This window comes from Malaclemys terrapin, chromosome 4, assembly GCF_027887155.1.
Source record: "Malaclemys terrapin pileata isolate rMalTer1 chromosome 4, rMalTer1.hap1, whole genome shotgun sequence".
Classification (NCBI taxonomy): Eukaryota; Metazoa; Chordata; order Testudines; family Emydidae; genus Malaclemys; species Malaclemys terrapin.
Window position 1 is genome coordinate 83,681,059 of NC_071508.1, and position 21,452 is coordinate 83,702,510.

The 21,452-nt window shown below is 44.7% G+C and overlaps 1 protein-coding gene across 6 annotated transcripts in view; it reads left to right on the forward strand.

The window, feature by feature from the left end:
• Nucleotides 1-21,452, forward strand: part of GPHN (gephyrin) — a 453,097-nt gene that overhangs the window by 148,652 nt on the left and 282,993 nt on the right. The window contains exon 2 of one of the 6 annotated variants that reach the window (XM_054026836.1): nt 1,873-1,930. The exons of the other annotated variants lie outside the window; for them this stretch is intronic. The gene's annotated coding sequence lies outside the window, so the exon portion shown is untranslated. The remainder of the gene's footprint in view (nt 1-1,872; nt 1,931-21,452) is intronic. 6 annotated transcript variants of the gene reach the window in all.

Genomic DNA, 21,452 nt, shown 5'->3' on the forward strand with positions numbered 1-21,452 from the left:
ATTGAAATTGAATTTCCAGTTTTCTAAGTGGAGATTTCAAACTCTGGAGGATTTTTAAAAATGTGAACGATTAAAAAAAACATAACTATGTGACCATGGCATTTAAATGAAATGAATTTCTATAACTCCTTTACTGCTGAATTGTGAGCTAGGTATGTGGAGCAAAATGAATCTCTACTGGTGCCTCACATATTTGGTAATATACATCAACACGGAAGTGCCATCAGAAAACAGTGCTACCTTAGGAGTTTATGGCTGAGGGGCTTTTTTTGTGGTATGTTCAATATTTGTTTGCTATTTCAAATCTAGCTCAGAGTTGTAGCAGCCAGAAGTTTTTACCTTCTGTAGGCTTTACAATCCAATAGTTCTTGATGGTCTATGAGAAATGAGTTGTTCTGTTTGTCTCTTTTTTCCACAATTATCTCTGCACTTTCTTCCACGTTGGTCCCTGTATAAGGAATGCCCTTCCTGAATTGGTCCATAAAGCTGCTACCCTCTCTCTTCATATAGGATACTAGCCAAAATCCATTGAAGTCAATGGTTGTCTTTCCAACGGTTGACTTCAAAGGGCTTTGGATCAGGCTCTTCAATGTCTCCTGAAGATCCATATCTTCCACAATACCTATAAGAAACTTACTAATTAGTAAAGCTCCGTGTTTGTCATGGAGGTCACAGAAGTCATGGATTCCATGACTTTCCGTGACTTCTGCAGCCGTCGGTCTGTCTAAGCAGTCACACTGGCTGCTGCTGGGGTAGTCTCGAGCCCCCCCAGCAGCAGGAGTTTCGGTGTGGGGAGGCTCAGGACTGGAGATTGGGGTAGGGCTTACCTGTGGAGGGCTCCCCGGAAGGACGACAGGAACTCCCCTCCCTCAGCTCCTAGTTCCATGTGCTGCCTCAGCCCACAGACACCGCCCCGCCGCTCCCATTGGCCGCGGTTCACAGCAAATAGGAGCTACAGAACTGGGGTTTGGGGTGGAGCAGAGGCAACATGTGGAGCTTGTGGCTGGAGGTTGCTGCTTCCCAGGAGCCAGGTAGGGAACCTGTCCCAGCCCCGACAAACTCCCCTCCCACCCCCCAAGAACCTGTGGTGCCCCTCAGGCTGCCCTCCCCACCCCAAGCACCCGTGGTGCATCCCCCACCCCGAGCACCTGCGGCGCCACCCCGCCCCAACCACTTGCAGCGCTCCCGGTCTAGGCCCCCTCCCCCCCCCGAGCTGTCTCCCCTCCCCCCAAGTTTTAGTCAGGGGTATATAGTAAAAGTCATGGACGAGTCACAGGCAGTGAATTTTTGTTTACTGCCCGTGACCTGTCCATGACTTTTGCTAAAAATATCGGTGACTAAAACATAGCCTTAGATCTGCTACTTGTCCATTCTATTTAGCTATTTTTACCCCCAAAAAATCTGCTCCATCATGCTGTGCACTTCCCTTTGCTGAATAATTGCATATTCCTACTGATATCTCCTAGGTCCTTCCTCCCAGCCCCCGTTGTTACCCCCGTTTTTAGGTCTGGTTTGAAATTAGTTTGCCAACTCCCCAGGGTATATTATATTTTATTATTTTATAATTTAAAAAAAATTGTAGAATCTGGTAATTAATGACAGTTGAAGTAAAGAATAAAGCCCTAATGATGGTAATTCCTGCTTGGTTGACGTAATCTTACCTCTCAGGCTCGCCAAGCACACTTTGGTTCTGATGCTCATTTTAACTACTTAAAGGTTTTTATTTGGTTAATGAAAGAAACATTTTCTGAACTGCTCAAATACCAAGTTAACGCTCAGGACTAACATACTAAGAAATAACAGTGACAACATGAACAACATTCCACGCTTTGTGATACTGGTTATGAGAATATTTTCTTCTCCCAATTTCAGGTTGGGTGGGACTATATCTGCATACAAGATCGTGCCAGACGAAATTGAAGAAATCAAGGTACAGTATTACTACTGTCTTTCAACACTGGAAGTGTTTTGCTGGGGAGAATTCCTAAGGTGTTACATGAAAAAGCCCTCCTCCCTTCTTTTGTGCTTTGGAATGCACAGTGTGTGTATGGCCTTCTCTTAATACCTTACCTGATAAATACTGGAAATGGTAAAAAATAATTTTAGATATTGAATAGATGACCTGACTGCCATTTGGAGCTGTCTCTAAAATTAAAAACAGCATGAAAATAAAAATGAATTTTTGTCTTTTTTATACATTTTAAAGTCCTTTGTGTCACTGAGTATGACAGATTATATTTGCGATATTCATCTAGCTATATCTCCACAGGGCAAAAACATAGTTTTAATCAACCTCACAGAATCTAAAAGACTCAATAAGGTTTTTCCCTTCTAATTTCTGACTTGGTACCTTTATTTAAACTGATTGGGGTATTTTATTGTACAACAATTTTAATCAGGCTTTATAGTTTGTGGCCAGAATTTTAAAACATGACTGCCTAAAGTTAGGTTCCTAAATCCATATTTAGGCGCCTTAATAGAACTTACCTGATTTTGAAAGGTGCTGAGCACCTTCAGCTCTCATTGACTTTAGCAGGATGTGTTGATGCTTAGCAATAGCACCTATATAATTCACGCCATTTATGTTTACAGATTCTGGAGCCTAACTTTAGACATCTGACTTTGAAAATGTTGGCCTAATTTTTTTTAACTTTTTAGAAATATGTAGGCTTGGAAGGATTAGATTTTTATCACTAAATGTCGGTAAGCATTGATTTCACTGTACACACCCAAACCAAAGAAAAATATTTCCATTGATAATCAAAATTTACAGATTGGAAATGTGAGAAAAATGCAGCTTGAGAACTTACTAGAGTTTGATTTAAGGATATTTATTTTGTATATTTTGACATGTGATGTTGACAGTTTCTATTTTAATGGTTATAAAGCTTTAATTTTGAATCTTGACATCTATTGCCATTAAATAATTATTGTCTAACACCCCCCCATTATTTCCTGCAAATGTGAAAATTTAAATTGCTAAAAAAAAGTTTAAAACCTATAATTTTGCAAAACTATGAAAATTTAAATCAATAAAAATCTTTAAAAATGGTTAAAAACAAACACTGATATTATCCATCAAAATTATAAAAAAAATATTGAATTCTGTCAAGCCTAGAAATATTTAAACTTTTCTATTTTCCTTTGGCGATCAAAAGCATATCCAGCTCGGGACATATTGTCCTTTTATCCTTCTATCAGACCTCTGCTGCTCTGAGGCCAGGTAAACAGACATCCACCCCTCCCCCTGTAAAGCCCTGGGAACTTTGAAAATCCCCTTCCTGTTTTCTTGGCAAGTGCTCACTTATCTGGCCAGGTGACAATGCCCGCTCCATGGAGCAAAGGACACCCAGTTTAGAACAATGCTGAGCTACTGGAGCTGATCAGTGTTTGGGGAGAGGAGTCTATGCAGGGACCCAGGATGCCCCACATCCCCACCCCCGCCCCACAAGAGGTACTGTCAAAATGGAGAGGGCTGTACTGATGGAAGTGCTGCAAATGTAAACACACATTGATGCCTTGGAAGTGAGTACATAAACCAGCGCTTTTCACTATCACCATTGAAACTGATAGCCTGAGTGTTCTTGCAGTAAAGAGAGGAAGTTTATTCTGTCTGAAGTCCTCCTATAAAAGGAGACAGAGAACAGAGGGTAATGGGAGAAGAAAACAGGAGACAGAAGAGAGGATGAACAGAAAAACATAAGTGATTAAACATATAAAGGGTAGTGATGGTTCTCCGGGTACCTGGGTCTGTGACACCCCTTGCTACCCCTGCCTCTAGTGTGAAAAAGTCCTGCTTGAGGTAACTGGACCCAGTCCCCAAGTCCCCTCAAATCAGTCCCCTATGATTTCTATCCCCTGACACTGAATACTCTCAGAAATCCTAAAAGCAGTGTAACCCCATTTTACCAGATTTACCTTAGATCACTGCTCCTGTATAACACACAGCAATTGTAAAGAAACAAAAGAAGGTTTATTTAAGAAAGAGCAGAGATTCCACTAGAAACAAGAGAGAGTGATGGAAACAAGTGGTTACAATACAAAACAAAATAATAAGACATGAACTAGGGCCTACACTTATTAATATTTACCTTTCCTATCTAATAAAGTAGCTTTCCCCCCCAAAGTTCAGAGCTGGCTGGTTTCAGAGAAACCAGGCTCCAATTTTTCATGAAAAAACACCACTGCTCTATCAGTGAACAGATCCAGAGTGCCTCTCCCTGCTCTGTGTTATGCTAAAGCAGCCCTTTGTCTTTATTCATAGATTGGCAAAAAGAAGAACAGGAGTACTTGTGGCACCTTAGAGACTAACAAATTTATTAGAGCATAAGCTTTCGTGGACTACAGCCCACTTCTTCGGATGCATATAGAATGGAACATATATTGAGGAGATATATATACACACATATAGAGAGCATAAACAGGTGGGAGTTGTCTGTATGTGTGTATATATATCTCCTCAATATATGTTCCATTCTATATGCATCCGAAGAAGTGGGCTGTAGTCCACGAAAGCTTATGCTCTAATAAATTTGTTAGTCTCTAAGGTGCCACAAGTACTCCTGTTCTTCTTTTTGCGGATACAGACTAACACGGCTGTTACTCTGAAACCATTCATAGATTGGGTGATCCCTAGTCTGCTCTAAGGTTCCTTTTTTTACCTCCAAGTGGTTTTGATTGTTTGCAGGTGTTTTGATGGTTTTCCATTGACTGTTCTGGGATGGGGGAAGGGTAGGCAATTGAACATACATTACATAATTGGTTAGCCAGGGAGGGTGATCCAGACTAACAGGGCTACCCCTCTGATTCCTGCTTCAAAGGTTCATCACCAAGACATAACATTTTCTGGTGACTAACTTTTACTCCAAGACCATAAGAGAATAATTTTCAATATAGTTACATATATTGTTCCTTAACTGTTACCCATACACACATCTGACAGTTGTTACAAGCTTTCAATAAAGACCTCACAAGCTACACTCTGTGGATAAATACCATGAAAGTGGTATATTAGATGTAGTGAGTTTGTCAGGTCTGAGACAAGAGTTGTTCGGAAAGAACAATGAACCTTTTTCAGGTTGGCACCCATGAGTCTCTGTGTCACAAGGGTAAGAAATGGAATCTCCTCTCATGTACAGTAATGCAGAGGAGAAATTCCACTTCTCATCTTCCCTTCTCCCTGACTAAATATGAAATTAAAGCCCAGACTTTTAAGGGTAAGGAAAATAACTATAGTTTTAAATATATGATTTATCTTGACATGTTGCTGAACTAAATCCACAGGGTAAAGAATAATCAGATTGCCCTTTACTAGCGGAGTGATCCTTGCTCCCTGATGGGCAAAAGAAGCGGGTTTTCTCAGTAACAATACTAATTATGAAAAACGAAGAAGAAAATTGGGGACAAAACCTCCAGAAGATGTGCCTTGAGCTTGAAAGCTTCTCCAGGTTTTCCAGCATAAGTGTTAGGTTGACCTCTTACACAGCTCAAAGTGGTTTGTGGGGAAAATACCATCCTATTGACTTTTGAATTAATATAACTTGAATATCAGATATGGTAAAGAGAGACTTCCACTATGTCACTGACTTCATGGAGGAAGAGAAGCCATCTAAGCCTTGATTATCCTCAAGGTTGAAAAGAATCTTTGAGATTATTAATAATATATGTTTCTAGAAGTGTTAATATGTTAGAAAGGTAAAATAATTCACAAAGTGTGTATGTATGAAGTTTGTGCTTACTGTGTACCTATGTATGCTTATAGTTCGTGTATTATGTGCATGCCCGTGAGTGTTTACAGTGCATTTATGCTGCATATCCTATTGTGTGGGGGTGTATGTGAATGGCCATCTCGTGTGTGCGTATACTTTGTATGTGTGTGTACAGTGTGTATGTTATATGCTGTATACCAGAGGTTCTCAAACTGGGGGTTGGGACCCCTCAGGGGGTCGCAAGGTAATTGCATGGGGGGTTGCGAGCTGTCAGCCTCCACCACAAACCCTGCTTTGCCTCCAACTTTTATAATGGTGTTAAATATATTAAAAAGCCTTTTTAATTTATAAAGGGGATCGCACTCAGAGGCTTTCTATGTGAAAGGGGTCACCAGTACAAAAGTTTGAGAATCACTGCTGTATACCCATCTCTCTATGTGTGTATACTGTGAGTTCCCATGTACTGTCTTTCAGAGTAGCAGCCGTGTTAGTCTGTATCCGCAAAAAGAACAGGAGTATTTGTGGCACCTTAGAGACTAACAAATTTATTTGTGTGTGTCTGCATTGGGGTGGCACTTGGGGGCGGGGGTGTTGTGAGGGCTATAGCCACCCCAAAATTTGCCTTGGCCCCCCTGTAGTCACCCCATAGCAGCTGCCACTCTCCAGCCACCCAGCTCTGAAGGTGGACTGGAAAGAGTGGCAGCTGCTGGCCAGGTGCCCAGCTCTAGCAGCAACAGAGAAGTAAGCCTAGGCAGGGGGCAAGGGTGCTAGCCCCTGTTCTGTGTTCCTGCCTGCTGGAGCATGCCACCCAATGCAGGTGGTGGGTCTGGGGATCCCCACAGTGGCCCAGACTTACCCACTCTAGCCCGGGCTCCTCCCCAGCCCCTGTGGTCACTGCTCCCCAAAGGCTCTGCTGGCCCTGGAGCTAGGTCCTCCGCCCGGGCAGCTCTTACCTGGCCCTGGCTTCCAGCATCCGACAGGGCCAGGGGGCTGGACCCTGTGGGGAGAAGAGGAGCAGAGGCAGGACCATTGGGGGGGGGAGGGAGGCTAAGGCCCACCTCAGCCCCCCCACCAGGATGAGACTGGTTCCATCTCTGGCTTGCATGCATGTGTGTGCTTCCTTTTGTGAGTGTTTATGTATTTATTTAGTGCATCTGAATGGCTATAACCAAAGCTCCCACTCCCCATTAGCAAAAATTCAGATGTTATGACTTAGGTGGTAATCAAAAATGTGATATATGTAATCTAAGATGGGAAATAACCATGGGCAGCAGATAGAACCCCCCTTTGGGGAGGCTAGCCCCCAGCTCTGCCCCTTCCACTGGCACCCTCCCCAGCGCTGGAGCCCCAAGACTCCCTGCCTTGCCCCCCCCCCCAAAGCTGGAGCCATGAGCCCCCCACCCGGTGAAGCCCCTGGCTGGCCAAAGCTCCGAGCCTCCCACACACACACCCAGAGGAACCCGGGGCTGGCTGCAGCTGTGCCGTGCCTCCCCTGCCCGGACCCAACCCACCCAGGGGAAAAGTGTCTGTTAGAACAGTGGTCTCCAAACTTTTTTGATCGTGCACCCCATCAGTAAAATAATTTTGAGCGCGCACCCTCTGCCACACCAGCTCTACCATTTTTGCCAAAGCAAAAAAAAAAAGCGGTCCTCGTGTGCGCACCCCACTTTGGAGACCACTGTGTTAGAAGATGCTTTTGATATGCCCCATACATGTTCCAGGGTGGCTGAGGAGGCAGTATGTGCCTCCCCGGAACCTGCATGGGGCATAATAAAGCAAAAATTCACCGCCAAACCCCACAACTAGGGGTCCAGTGGCTGCAGCAGTGCTGGGGGGAGGCAGAGCCTCCCTTGGCCTATTATACCCACCGCCCATGGAAATAACCTGTATGCAAAAAACCCAAAACAACTTTTATAGAATTTTAACCAATTTGCATGCCATGTACAAATGAACAAAATTTAACTGGTTTCAGAGTAGCAGCCGTGTTAGTCTGTATCCGCAAAAAGAACAGGATTTATTAGAGCATAAGCTTTCGTGGACTACAGCCCACTTCTTCGGATGCATATAGAGTGAAACATATATTGAGTAGATATATATACACACATACAGAGAGCATGAACAGGTGGGAGTTGTCTTACCAACTCTGAGAGGCCAATTAAGTAAGAGAAAAAAACGTTTGAAGTGATAATCAAGCTAGCCCAGTACAGACAGTTTGATAAGAAGTGTGAGAATACTTACAAGGGGAGATAGATTCAATGTTTGTAATGGTTCAGCCATTCCCAGTCCTTATTCAATCCTGAGTTGATTGTATCTAGTTTGTATATCAATTCCAGCTCAGCAGTCTCTCCTTGGAGTATATTTTTGAAGTTTTTCTGTTGTAAAATAGCCACCCGCAGGTCTGTCATAGAATGACCAGACAGGTTAAAGTGTTCTCCCACTGGTTTTTGAGTATTATGATTCCTGATGTCAGATTTGTGTCCATTAATTCTTTTGCGGAGAGACTGTCCGGTTTGGCCAATGTACATGGCAGAGGGGCATTGCTGGCACATGATGGCATATATCACATTGGTAGATGTGCAGGTGAACGAGCCCCTGATGGTATGGCTCATGTGATTAGGTCCTATGATGATGTCACTTGAATAGATATGTGGACAGAGTTGGCATCGGGCTTTTTTACAAGGATAGGTTCCTGGGTCAGTGTTTTTGTTCAGTGATGTGTGGTTGCTGGTGAGTATTTGCTTTAGGTTGGGGGGTTGTCTGTAAGCGAGGACAGGTCTGTCTCCCAAGATCTGTGAGAGTAAAGGATCATCTTTGAGGATAGGTTGTAGATCTCTGATGATGCGCTGGAGAGGTTTTAGTTGGGGGCTGAAGGTGACAGCTAGTGATGTTCTGTTATTTTCTTTGTTGAGCCTGTCTTGTAGGAGGTGACTTCTAGGTATTTGTCTGGCTCTGTCAATCTGTTTTTTCACTTCAGCAGGTGGGTATTGTAGTTTTAAGAATGCTTGATAGAGATCTTGTAGATGCTTGCCTCTATCTGAGGGATTGGAGCAAATGTGGTTATATCTTAGAGCTTGGCTGTAGACAATGGATCGTGTGGTGTGTCCTGGATGGAAGCTGGAGGCATGTAGGTAAGTGTAGCGGTCAGTAGGTTTCCGGTATAGGGTGGTATTTATGTGACCATCGCTTATTAGCACAGTAGTGTCCAGGAAATGGACCACTTGTGTGGATTGATCTAGGCTGAGGTTGATGGTGGGATGGAAATTATTGAAATCATGGTGGAATTCCTCAAGGGCTTCTTTTCCATGAGTCCAGATGATGAAGATGTCATCAATGTAGCGCAAGTAGAGTAGGGGCGTTAGGGGATGAGAGCTAAGGAAGCGTTGTTCTAAGTCAGCCATAAAAATGTTGGCATACTGTGGGGCCATGCGGGTACCCATAGCAGTGCCGCTGACTTGAAGGTATATATTGTCCCCAAATGTGAAATAGTTGTGGGTGAGGACAAAGTCACAAAGTTCAGCCACCAGGTTAGCTGTGACATTATCAGGGATACTGTTCCTGATAGCTTGTAGTCCATCTTTGTGTGGAATATTGGTGTAGAGGGCTTCTACGTCCATAGTGGCTAGGATGGTGTTTTCTGGAAGATCACCGATGGATTGTAGTTTCCTCAGGAAGTCAGTGGTGTCTCGAAGATAGCTGGGAATGCTGGTAGCGTAGGGTCTGAGGAGAGAGTCCACATAACCAGACAAGCCTGATGTTAGGGTGCCAATGCCTGAGATGATGGGGCGTCCAGGATTTCCAGGTTTATGGATCTTGGGTAGCAAATAGAATACCCCTGGTCGGGGTTCTAGGCATGTGTCTGTACAGATTTGTTCCTGTGCTTTGTCAGGGAGTTTTTTTTAGCAGATGGTGTAGTTTCTTTAGGTAATCCTCAGTGGGATCAGAGGATAATAGCCTGTAGAACGTGGTGTTAGAGAGCTGTCTAGCAGCCTCTTGGTCATATTCCAATTTATTCATGATGACGACAGCACCTCCTTTGTCAACCTTTTTGATTATGATGTCAGGGTTGTTTCTGAGGCTGTAGATGGCGTTGTGTTCAGCATGGCTGAGGTTATGGGGCAAGTGATGTTGCTTTTCCACAATTTCAGCCTTTGCACGTTGACAGAAGCAATCTATGTAGAAATCCAGTCTGTTGTTTCGACCGTCCGGAGGAGTCCACGCAGAATCCTTTTTATTGTAGTGCTGGTAGGGGGGATTCTGTGGGTTAGTATGCTGTTCAGAGGTATGTTGGAAATATTCTTTGAGTCGGAGATGTTGAAAGTAGGATTCTAGGTCACCACAGAACTGTATCATGTTCGTGGGTCTGGACAGACAAATTTAACTATGTCAATTCCATTCTTCTATTCATCTTCAGCCCACTTGCAGTGCAGGAGTCAGAACCAAACCTTTCAGTCATTGACACAGAGTGAATGCCCCAGTTGCTTAAATCCCATCCAGTTTTAGTTCTCAGCTATATACAGCCTTTTCCAGATTCTGTGCTACACAGCTGAAACTCAAACAAAAATCGGAGAGTACAAGGAATGTTTTTATTCCTACTCTCTTGGATTTATTGGATTCTAAGCTTTCACTGAGCTGTTATTTAGCCTCAGCGGCCAGCCATACAGAAACCTTAACGGACTACAACAGTTCCCAATAGAACATGTTTGGGCAGGTGCCTGAGGCAAGTGTACCATGGAGGCCAGAGGCACAGAAAAGCCAGCAGTAGATATGATATACAATTCCAAGTCAACAGGAGAGGGTATAGAAATACCTGGGCCACAGTTTCCAGTTCTTGCCAAGAATCTGAAAGCAGACAATAATCTCATGTTACCCTTATTAAAGATGGGAGTTACTATATCCCACTGTCTCCTCCCTATGTCCCTAGCAGCCAACAGAGCACAGCTCCTATTTATGCACCTTAAGAAACATGGAATTGTTGGGACTGAGCATATCTGAAAATCTGGCCACAGATTTAGATGCCTAAATGGGAGCTGGGCTCTTTAGAAAATCCAGCACCAATTATGGACACTAAGCACTTTTGCAAATCTTTCCCTGACTCTTTCAAGTGTTAATACATATATTCTATGGCATGGCAGCAGATGGTGTTCTCCTTTCAGAGTCCCTCAACAGGCAGGGGCATAGACACTTTATTTATTTATTTTTTAAATTGGAGATGAAAGGGCAGGCTACAGTTAAAAATAATAATAGCTGTTGAATATCACTTTAATGAGTAATTTTGACTAAATTTGTCCACTTTTGATAAAGTAAGATAAACGATCTTCTGTTCCAAACTCAGTATTTTCCTTATTAATACAATATCTACATTTTTGGCAGGGTAGAGCCCCACCAAAACCACCAGTTGTCTGTGTTCACATCAGGGACATTCTATAATTGCAGGAGAAGGAGATTACCCCTCCCCCCCACACACCCCAGACGGGATCAGGGACCACCAGTCTCACAATTTCTTGGGATCATAGTCAGATAAATTTATGGGACCTGCTTTTCTGGGTAGATGAAATAAAGTTACAGTGGACCCGCGGGCCACATGTGGCCCAATTAGCACACAGCTGCGACCCAGCTCAGCTGTGTGCTAAAGGCTGCCAGGGTGGCCAGGTTCCCTCCCAGCTGCCCATTGTGGAGGGGTCCGGGCTGCCTGGTGGGGGTCAGGGCTGCCCGCCCGCCCCATGTGGCAGGAATGCAGGGTCAGGGCTGCCGGCTGGCCCTGTGGGGTAGGAAGTCTGGGGCTCCCAGCTGATCCTGCAGGGTCAGGGGTCTGGGGCAGCTGCCCAGCCTCACAAACTCTGGGGTCCGGAGCAGCTGCGCAGTGCGAGTCCTGTGTCAGGGCAGCTGTCCAGTCCCGCGCCATGGGGGTCCGGAGCAGCTGCCTGGCCCCGCGAGCTCCAGGGGCCCAGTCAGCCATGCGGCGGGGGTCTGGGGCAACTGGCCAGCCCCTCAGGGTCCTAGGCTGCTGGCTGGCCGGCCCCAGGGGATTCAGGACAGCCACCCAGCCCCGCGAACTCCGGGGCTGAGGCAGCCACGCAGTGGGGGTCCAGGGCAGGCAGCCAGCTCATTCCGCCTGGGGGGCCTGGGGAAGCCTGGTGGCCCCACGGGGTCCGGGGCAGCCACGTGGCAGGGGTCCGGAGTGGGCAGCCAGCCGGCTGGTCCTGCACAGAGGGATTCCAGGATCGGGGTCTGGGCTGCTGCTGCCCTGCCACCCGGCCCCTGTGGCCCACAATGTGTAATAAGTTGAGAACCACTGATCTAAAGGATAGAAAAAAGAATCTGAAAGCAGACAATAATCTCATGTTACCCTTATTCAAGATGGGAAAAATCATCAGATTTCTCCTACCAGCAGCACTACAACATATCAGCTAGTCTGTCAGAGGAGCAGGGGGAAAAACAGATCCCAAAAGAAATACACAGAGTTCTAATATCTAGGAGAAAAAGAAACAAATGTCATAGGGAGTGATTCTTCCTTCAGTCATCCTCTTATGGTTCTCCACCACCTAGTTTCTTAATGCATGCAGTGTTCAGCAAGAGAGGAAAAAATATCCAGAAGACCTAGACAGCAGTCTTTTGATTCCTTCCAATGTATATGATCACAAGGAGAGGAGACCAAAGTCAATCTTCTTGCTCCACAGTATTTTGAATAGTAGTAGCTGGACCTTCCCCCAGACAACCCTCCTAAGAAGGAGTCACGTGAGGAAGGGTACAGTAAAGGTAAGAAGACTAAATGGAAATATTTTCCTTCACAGTCGAAGCTGAAACTGTGTTTCCCTTTCTGTGAAACACTTGAGAATGTTATCAGGGTGGAATGAGAGAGGTATAAGGATACATATATATATAAGGTATAAGGAGGTTATCCAAGGGGATAAGGAAACTGGCCAAAAACTGTCTTTGAATGATTGCATATATGTATTCCACTCTTAGTGTCTGTGTGTCCATAACACAGCCGTCGGAAATTATTTCCCTCAGAGATACCTCTTTGTTGTCTTGAGCTCCCTCTGCTGCTGCACACCAAAGGACAGCATAACCCCTAGTCCCCACACCGTTTCTTCTCACTACCAGTGATGGTCATTTGGAACCTCTGTTCAACACAAGAACAGCTTTTTCTTTCAGCTGTTGTATAATATTGTATCTAATAATAATAGAGTTAGTTTAGTAGTTGGTATAATTAGTAACTTTTAGTTATATTTAAAAAAAATTGGACTTGTTGTTTTCCCCCTTTGGGGGTGTCTGCTGACAGCACAAAGGTATGCCCCGGTCACTGGGCTTCAAGCAGTGTGCTTCTTGCTCAAGGCCTATGCCCATAGGCGCTGACTTTTATTTTTCTCGGTGGGTGCTCCACCCCCACTCCGTCCCAAGGCTCCGCCCCACTCCACCCTCCCCCTCGAGGCCCAGCCCTCTCTCTGCCTCTTCCTGCCCCCTCTCCCCTGAGATCCCATGCCAGTTGCCGAACAACTGAACAGCGGCACAGCTGAACGGCTGTGGCTGGTGGGTGTTGACCACCCCCACTATTTGTTTCCATGGGTGCTTGAGAGCAGGAGCACCCACGGAGTCGGTGCCTATGCCTGATTCTCTCCTCACTTGTCGCCGTGTAAATCAGGAGCAACCCCAATGAAATCAGTGGAGTTACACTGGTATAAAATTAATGAACCACAGGTGGTTCATCAGCCTGTGATGCAGTCTAACGAGTGGAGTTGTTTTTCACCAGCAGATATAAACCTAATCTGACAAGCCAGAGAAGGCATGTCAGACTGGCAGTGCCAGCAGGAATCTGAAGCACACTTCTTGAGTTGAAGAGGGTATTAAGCAGAGGTGAATCTAGCTGGCATAACTATACTGGCAAAGGCGCTGTAGTGTAAAGAAGACCTGCATTAACCATGTTTTTGGGTAGTTAATTTCCCTTGTTTCTTGAGGAAGAGGTGTCAGTGAGGGGGCATGATTGGAGGGCACCTGGGGGAGGGGAATGATCTGCCATGTTAGCTACCAGCTCTGCCTTCCTTCAGGCCCCCCATGCCCACAGAAGGACTGGAAAGGCCATGGAAAGAAAGGAGAATGGTAACTGATGGGCTCTGAGGAGCACATCTACCAGTTGGAGGCAGCAAGAGGAATAGCAGGGAGCCCCAGACTTTGTATCTACTCCAGGGAGCTAGTGTAAAGGAAGGAGCTCTGCACAGCTCTCTGATCCCAAGATCTGACTCAGAGAAAATTGTGTTTACAACATATATCAATCTGGCTGGAGAACCTATACAGAAGGGAGCTCAGATTCAAGGAATCTGGTCAAATTAGAAAGCAGACAGTATAAATCATTAGTATGGCCCTCAGGGAGCTGACTGCATCAATGCACTACGGGACTATGTCGGTGGTGATTGATAATACTGCAGTCACAGCCAACATTATTGGTCAGAAAAGAACCAGGTCACTGACACAACAGTGGGATTCCAGCCTTCCACTCTCTTGGTCAGAGAACAAGTTGTCATCCCTGCATGTTCACAGTGTAAATGGAAAGTTGTAAGTCTAAGCACACAAGGTTAGCAGTCAATAAAATCAGGCAAGTTGGGCCTATGTGTTGAGGTATTTGATTTACTGTAGAAATCTCAGGGCAGACCTTAACTAATCAGTTAATTTTGAGATTCAACAGCAATAACACTCCAAATTTCTTCTCTAGGAGAAGGAACCACAAGGCCATGGCAGTTAATACCCTCAACTAGAGAGAACCAAAATCTCTAATGTCTGTTTCCTACTGTATTGAGAGAGGAAGGAACCTGAACGTGATAGATGATTTATTGTTTGCAGTGTTGTGGTAGGCGTGTTGGTAGGGTTACCATATTTCAACAATCAAAAAAGAGGATGGGAGGAGCCCCGCCCTAGCCCCGCCCCCATCCTGTCCTAGCCCCGCCCCTGCCCCTTCCACTCCCTCCCACTTCCTGCCCCCTCCTGGGACCCCTGCCCCTAACTGGCCCCCAGGACTCCACCCCCTACCTAAGCCTTCCTGCTCCTTGTCCCCTGACTGCCCCCTCCTGAGACCTTCCTCACATCCTAACTGGCCCCCTAGGACCCTACCCCCTCCCTGTCCCCTGACTGCCCCAACCCTTATCCACACCCCCACCCCCTGACAGCCCCCCCCCCCAGAACTCCTGACCCATCTAAACCCCTCTGCTCCCTGTCCCCTGACTGCCCCCTCCTGGGACCCCTGCTCCTAACTGCCCTTCAGAACCCCACTCCCTACCTAAGCCTCCCTGTGCCTTGTCCCCTAACTGCCCCCTCCTGAGACCCCCCCACCTGTACCCTGACTGCCCAAAACCTTACACCCCCAACCCCCAGACAGCCCCCCCCAAACTCCTGACCCATCCAACCCTCCCCCCTGCTCCCTGTCTCTTGACTACCCCCCCCCCAGAACCTCCCTGTCACTTCTCTGACCCCTGGCCCCCTTACCGTGCTGCAGAGCGGCGCGCTCGACAACGGGGGAGGGGAGCAGGGTCGGAGCTCCAGACTGCCAGAGGCCCGAGGCGAACGGCCGGCCGGCAATCTGCGAATGCAGGGGGGAGGGGGAGGGAGGAAGAGGAGGGGACTGGTCTCAGGTTTCAGGGGAGAGGAGGGGGAAGTGAAGGAAGGGCTTTGGCTGCCGGAGCCCGTGCGAGTGGCACGATCCGGCCGGCTGCCTTGTAAACCGCGCACGTTCTGCATGGGGGGGAAGTCCGGACATTGACAAATTCCCCCTGGACGCTATTTTTAACTCAAAAAAGCCGGACATGTCCGGGGGAATCCGGACGAATGGTAACCCTACGTGTTGGTCCCAGGATATTAGACAGACAAGGTGGGTGAGGTAATATATTTGATTGGACCACCCTCTATTGGGGAAAGAGAGAAGCTTTTGAGCTATCCAGAGCTCTTCTTCAGGTCTGGGAAAGGTATTCAGGTGAAACATGTCTGACAAGTACCTATTAAACATGTATGAGTAATGTTTTATATATATATATATAATATACAAACCTGTTAATAGAATAAAATCTGCTTACCATATCAGTAGAAGTGTGCACATGATTATCAATCCATTAAATAGGTTGTGCAAATTCAGTTTGCTGCATGCTAATGCTATATAGGAACATAGGAAGGAGCAGACTTATTAAGGAAATAGCTTATTGATTAGCACAGGGTTCCTGCATGTATCATTTTATGAAAGCCTACCTCATTCAGTATGTAATGGAATGACAGCATGAAAATGCTCCTTCTGAAGGTTCTTTTAGTATTCCTGGGAGATAATGTGTGCTGAGTCCTTCCCTGAAATCATCAGCTTCAATAGGCTTGGATGGTTCTGTTTGGAAACACATTTATAACTTTAGTTGGCTGTCAGTTATCAGATTTCAATTGTAATACAATCAAACATGGTTCAGTTAATTTTGCTTTGCCAGCAGCAGTATGTGTTATGCAATTTTCTCCAAGGTAGATTTAAAAAAAAAGACCATAATATTTTATTTAAAATGTGCTAGCTTCTCTCAAACCCCAATTTCTTCTACCAGCCAAGATTATTTACCTGTTTGTCCAGCAGTTAGAATAAAAAAATGAGAAACCCCTTCTGCAGAACAGGATTATCCTTTAACTTTTCAAGAATAAATAAAAATTAATAAAAAATATCAGTTTTAACAGATTTTCATTGGATCATGATCCACAGGAAGAGACAGTGATGATATTAGATTTGACTTTGTCATCTCCTGGAATGAAGTTTGTAATGGATTAATTCATTCAAATTGTTTTAGTTTCATTGGCTAATGTTTACTGGTCTTAGTTTTTTCCCTTATATGTGTTATAAATATTTAAATATCCACTCAACCCTCCCCCCTGGCAAAAAAAGTTTTGTATTTTCATTTTGAAAGTGGAAAAAAGTATTCAAGTGGTGTGCACTATTTACATTCTAAATCTACAAGGTTGCTGGTCTGTTCTGTGTTGTAGAATCAGTTTTAGCCACAATATATTTACAATTCTGTCACGGGGTGTCTGGCCACTGTTACTTAAATAGCTCCAGCTCATCTATGCTCCCACTTGGGCCAGGTAAGGGGGCAGGGCTGGACCTGAGGCTATAAAGCTTTAGATGGAGTTTGAGGGAGGGAGGACAGGCTGCAAGAAGGAACTGGCTGAGAGTGAACCAGAGAGAGGCAGGACTGCCAAAGACCAGGGAGTGGAGGCAGTTAAAGCCTGAGATACAATGGGTGAACAGAAAAACTGTTTGTTGGTTTAAGTTTGGGAATAAAATTGCATAAAAGAGATTTTGGGCAAGGTAGTGAGTCCATAGAGGAAGGCCAAAAGCATTTTTCCCTCTATAAATCACACCCTGTAAGAGCTCTTTGTCATGCCAGATAGACAAGCTCTGACTACAGATTACAACAGTGAAATATTACTTCATTGTGTAGCTTCTGCCAATAATGGAGCTTCAGACTCTGGAAGTTTGAAAGAGATGTTCATGAGTTTGACTGAATTCCAGCAATGTATTTTCATATTTTTTACTCCAAGTTTTAAATACACTCATAGTAAATGTACAAAAATTGGGAGGTTGACACTGGGGCTTTGGATTTACATCTATTGCTTTCTTATCTACTGATGTAAGAAAAATTAAATTCAAAGTCACCTAGAAGCAGAAAACATTTATTATAGGAAGATAAGCTGAAACATTCTGTAAAAAGCAACAGAGGGTCCTGTGGCACCTTTGAGACTAACCGAAGTATTGGGAGCATAAGCTTTTGTGGGTAAGAACCTCACTTCTTCAGATGCAAGTCTTGCATCTGAAGAAATGAGGTTCTTACCCACGAAGCTTATGCTCCCAATACTTCGGTTAGTCTCAAAGGTGCCACAGGACCCTCTGTTGCTTTTTACAGATTCAGACTAACACGGCTACCCCTCTGATACCTGAAATATTCTCTGATTATAACAGTCATCTGTTCATCAGAAATTGTTTGAATAAACTGTATTTTTGTGATAGTTTGTAACTTGTAAGATGCTAGATTATTTCCTAGACTACAATGCTATGTGTTTGATTTGCTCTCATTATACGTGTGTTTACATTTGTTTTTTCAATTAGAAGCTTTTGAAAGAAAAAAGTAGGAAAAGTCTTAAAATGATATATGACTATATGTAACGATATTCAAGCAGTTAATTTGTATGGGACAGCTTTGTAGTAATAGACTGGTGCTTAGAATTTCACCCCAATTTTTACACCTCATTAAACATCTCTTTGATCCCATTTCAGGAGCTGAACGTATCCCTATTAAACACTATGTAAGCTGATACCTTCCCAATTAAGCACTATTGCTATTCACTTTTAACAGTTGAAATTGATTCATTGATAGATATCCCTATAAAACCATGAGTCTACTCTAACTTACACTAGGGACCAAGTAAACACCGGTATACAAGAAGTGTAAAGGTGGCTTAAAGTTAACTTCCCCCTCGTGCACTCTCCTACCCCAAGTGCAGAAATGGGGTATTTAAATGAGGATCAGACCCAAATTGTTGAACAGCCTGACTAACATTCCTTCCCATCACAACTACACAGCTTAAAATTTTTTGTGATATCGTCCCATTAACTGTCCAGTCATCCATAGAGTCAGCTAATCAAAACAAAGTTGGTAATACATGATACTTCCAATAGAAAGCAAACGGAAAACCCTATTTGATTTGAGCTTCCCAAAGAAAGTAAAAAAGTAAGGGAGAGTCTGAAAATATAAACAGATAAGTCAAATCATGTGGTTGGAGGCCTTTTGACTGCCCCGGTGCCTTGATCGGTAGAGACACAGAGATCTAGCTAAATGAGATATCACAATGAGGAGCATAGTATAAGAACTATATAAAATAGAATAGAAGACAGTGGACTTTACGTTTTATTAAGTATGTGGGCAAGATCCTTGGTCCTGCTCTGGTAGCACTGAAGTTGGCTTAACTGACCTTCTGAAGATTTCCCCTAGTGTTTGTCCTCTAGTGCCACTGAAGTGAAAAATTTATGGCCATAGATGCATGCCTTTATCTTTGGGTACCTCACCTATTCCGTTTAACGACTTAGAAACAAATGCAGTGAGCTCAGTTAGATGTTCAGTCCATTCTCTAGAGGAAGGCAGTCAAGGTACAGCTAGGGAACATGACAGCTGCCACAAATATCAACATGTATGGAGGATAATATCAGGACTGCAATCTACTTCAACCATAAACAAAGATAAACATAACGGGTCTCTCAGCCATAAATCTTACTCCTCTGCTTACAGAGAATGTTAGGTTTATGTTAACAGAGATATGGCATATCATTTGGGCCATATATATCTCTGTCAACAAAAAACACACAATAGATAGGCTGAGCTAATTGTATTTGGAAACCTGGGGACTGGGGCAGAGATGATTCAGAGATGTTCAATGAGATATACTTATGGTGTGATGAAACTCTGTCTCTTTCAGCAGGACCAAAGGACAGTTGCTTTATTGCACAAATAGGTTTTAGACTGGAGTGGGTATTCCCTTACCTTAAAGACCAGTGAAGAAAACTGTCAGGTCTTCAGGATGGGGTTCTGTAAGCATAGGCTTAAATTGTTCAGTTCATCCATGGTATCTGAAGTTGGTGAATATGGCAATGGGCATGCTAGTCACTCTCCCAAGGGAAAAAAAAAGACTTCATCAGACAAGAACCAACTTTACATGAGAAACCATCACACTGCCTAGATTTTTCTTCTGCACAAGGAAAGTCCGCAGATCCTGCAGTGGGTCTTCTCCCATTGCAGCTTGCTGATAAGCAGAAGCAGACTTGTCACTCAGGGAAGGATGGGCGTGGCCAGCTCATTGAAGAGTTGAAGACTCTGATGGTTTTCACTCTTCCTCAAGCAGTGGCAGGCAAGCTCCACCAGATGTCCTGCTCAGAACAGCAAGAAGAAGAAATCATTAAATGTGACTTTTGGGGCTATCCTGTACAGAATCTTAGTCAAGGGACGGTTTATAGGAGAATTTTACCTATCCTCCTCAGTGATTTTTTTTAATCAGGGGACTGAATATCTCCCCTCCCAGCCATGTGTCTACTCTATGGCATAGAAGCAGAAATAGGGGCAAAAATTCTGCCACGGGTACACCTCTTCTCTCGGAATGTTTGAATTGGGACCTTTGTATGTTCTGCGGGGAATAGCCTTCTGCTTATCAGACTTAGCAAGGGGTCATAGTCAATAATACTGTGCCAAGGCAGGCAACCACTACTCCTTACTCCACCAACAGCAGGTTACAGAAAAGAGCAGAAGACCAAAAAGAAGCCTTCCCCCAGCTCAGAGAAAAAAGGCTCCAAGGCATCTGAGCTAATGGCTCCAGCTCTTGCTGGAAGATGCCATCTCCCTTTAAACTCCTCAACTTGAGTCCCCACCCATCCATTCCAAACACCACTCCAAAACCAGGGAAAGCTAAGATACTTCAGACAACGGCCAGTAAGGGGCCCAAGAGCCCACAATTTTTTTTTCTTTTGTGACTTCCATAGCCAGGGAGCAGGAACAGCATATTTAATCCCTGGCTCTCCACTACACAGGGTTCTCTATTCAGGTATTTAGTCACCTTATTCCCTTCGGGCCTTGTCTGTGACCATTGTGATCTCTGATAGCCCTTCTCCACCAGAACTTTCTGCTCCATTATTACTTCACTAAAGTTCTGCCTGCTGGAGCAATCTATGAAGGGTGTATCAGATTCAGAAAAATGTTCTTTCAACTCTGAAAAGAACTCCCCTCCCAAAGACCCCACTCGTTTGGCACACGTGTAAATTGGGAATTTGCCTTGAAGATTCCCGTTACTGGTACTGAAAAGGAGTTTGCAATCCCTTTACTCAGCCATCCTTGATCCTCCAAACAGAATTCAGCACTGGCTAGATGTTTATTTCCAAAGCCCAGGACTGCCTTCAACACCTCAAGGCACTGAGCTCCCCTCTAAGGGCAACTCATAAAACTGATCCTCTTCCTTGGAAAACGAAATATCAAAGAAATTTTAAGAGTCCACTTTACTTTTCTAAACCCTGATCCTGGAGACCTGATCATCCTGGACAGGCTTACAGGGCCAATTCTTTGCCTCGCCTGGAGAGATAACTAGTAACCAAGACTTCACTCCAAGCAGCCCTGGGTACTTCAGATACAGCATCCTCTTCCATAGCCACAGCTATCACCATCAGAAAGCCACCCAGGTTACAATCTTGTGGGATTCCCAGAGAAATACAAATGAACAGTTCCTTCAAAGGACTTTTTCTATAAAGTCTGGTTCGTGCTTATCTCCCATTCAGGAGCGTCGCTGTCCTGAGACTTTTGTGTAGTTCTTATGAGCCTTATGGAACTCCTCTTTGAACCCTTATCCAAGTGCTCTTTTCACCATCTCACCTTGCTGATAGCTATCACCTTAGCCAGGAGAATAAGCTAGATTCAAGCACTTGTGGTTAGATGTTCAGCTGCATGTGTGTATTTTTCCTGTGTGCTGCCCCAGCTCTGCACAGACAGCACAGCAGACCTCGAGAAAAGCACCCAATGACCACAAGATATGTCAAAAAACGAAGGCACCAGGCCAGGTTTATTGTCGACGAAGCACAGTACTAGCATCCCGCAGACTCTACCAGACCACTAATATGTGTATGCCTGTAATAATCGACCAGCTCAGTGAACAGCAGGACTTTCCATTCCTCCCTAGGCTAGACAAAGACACTCCCTCTGAGGCTCC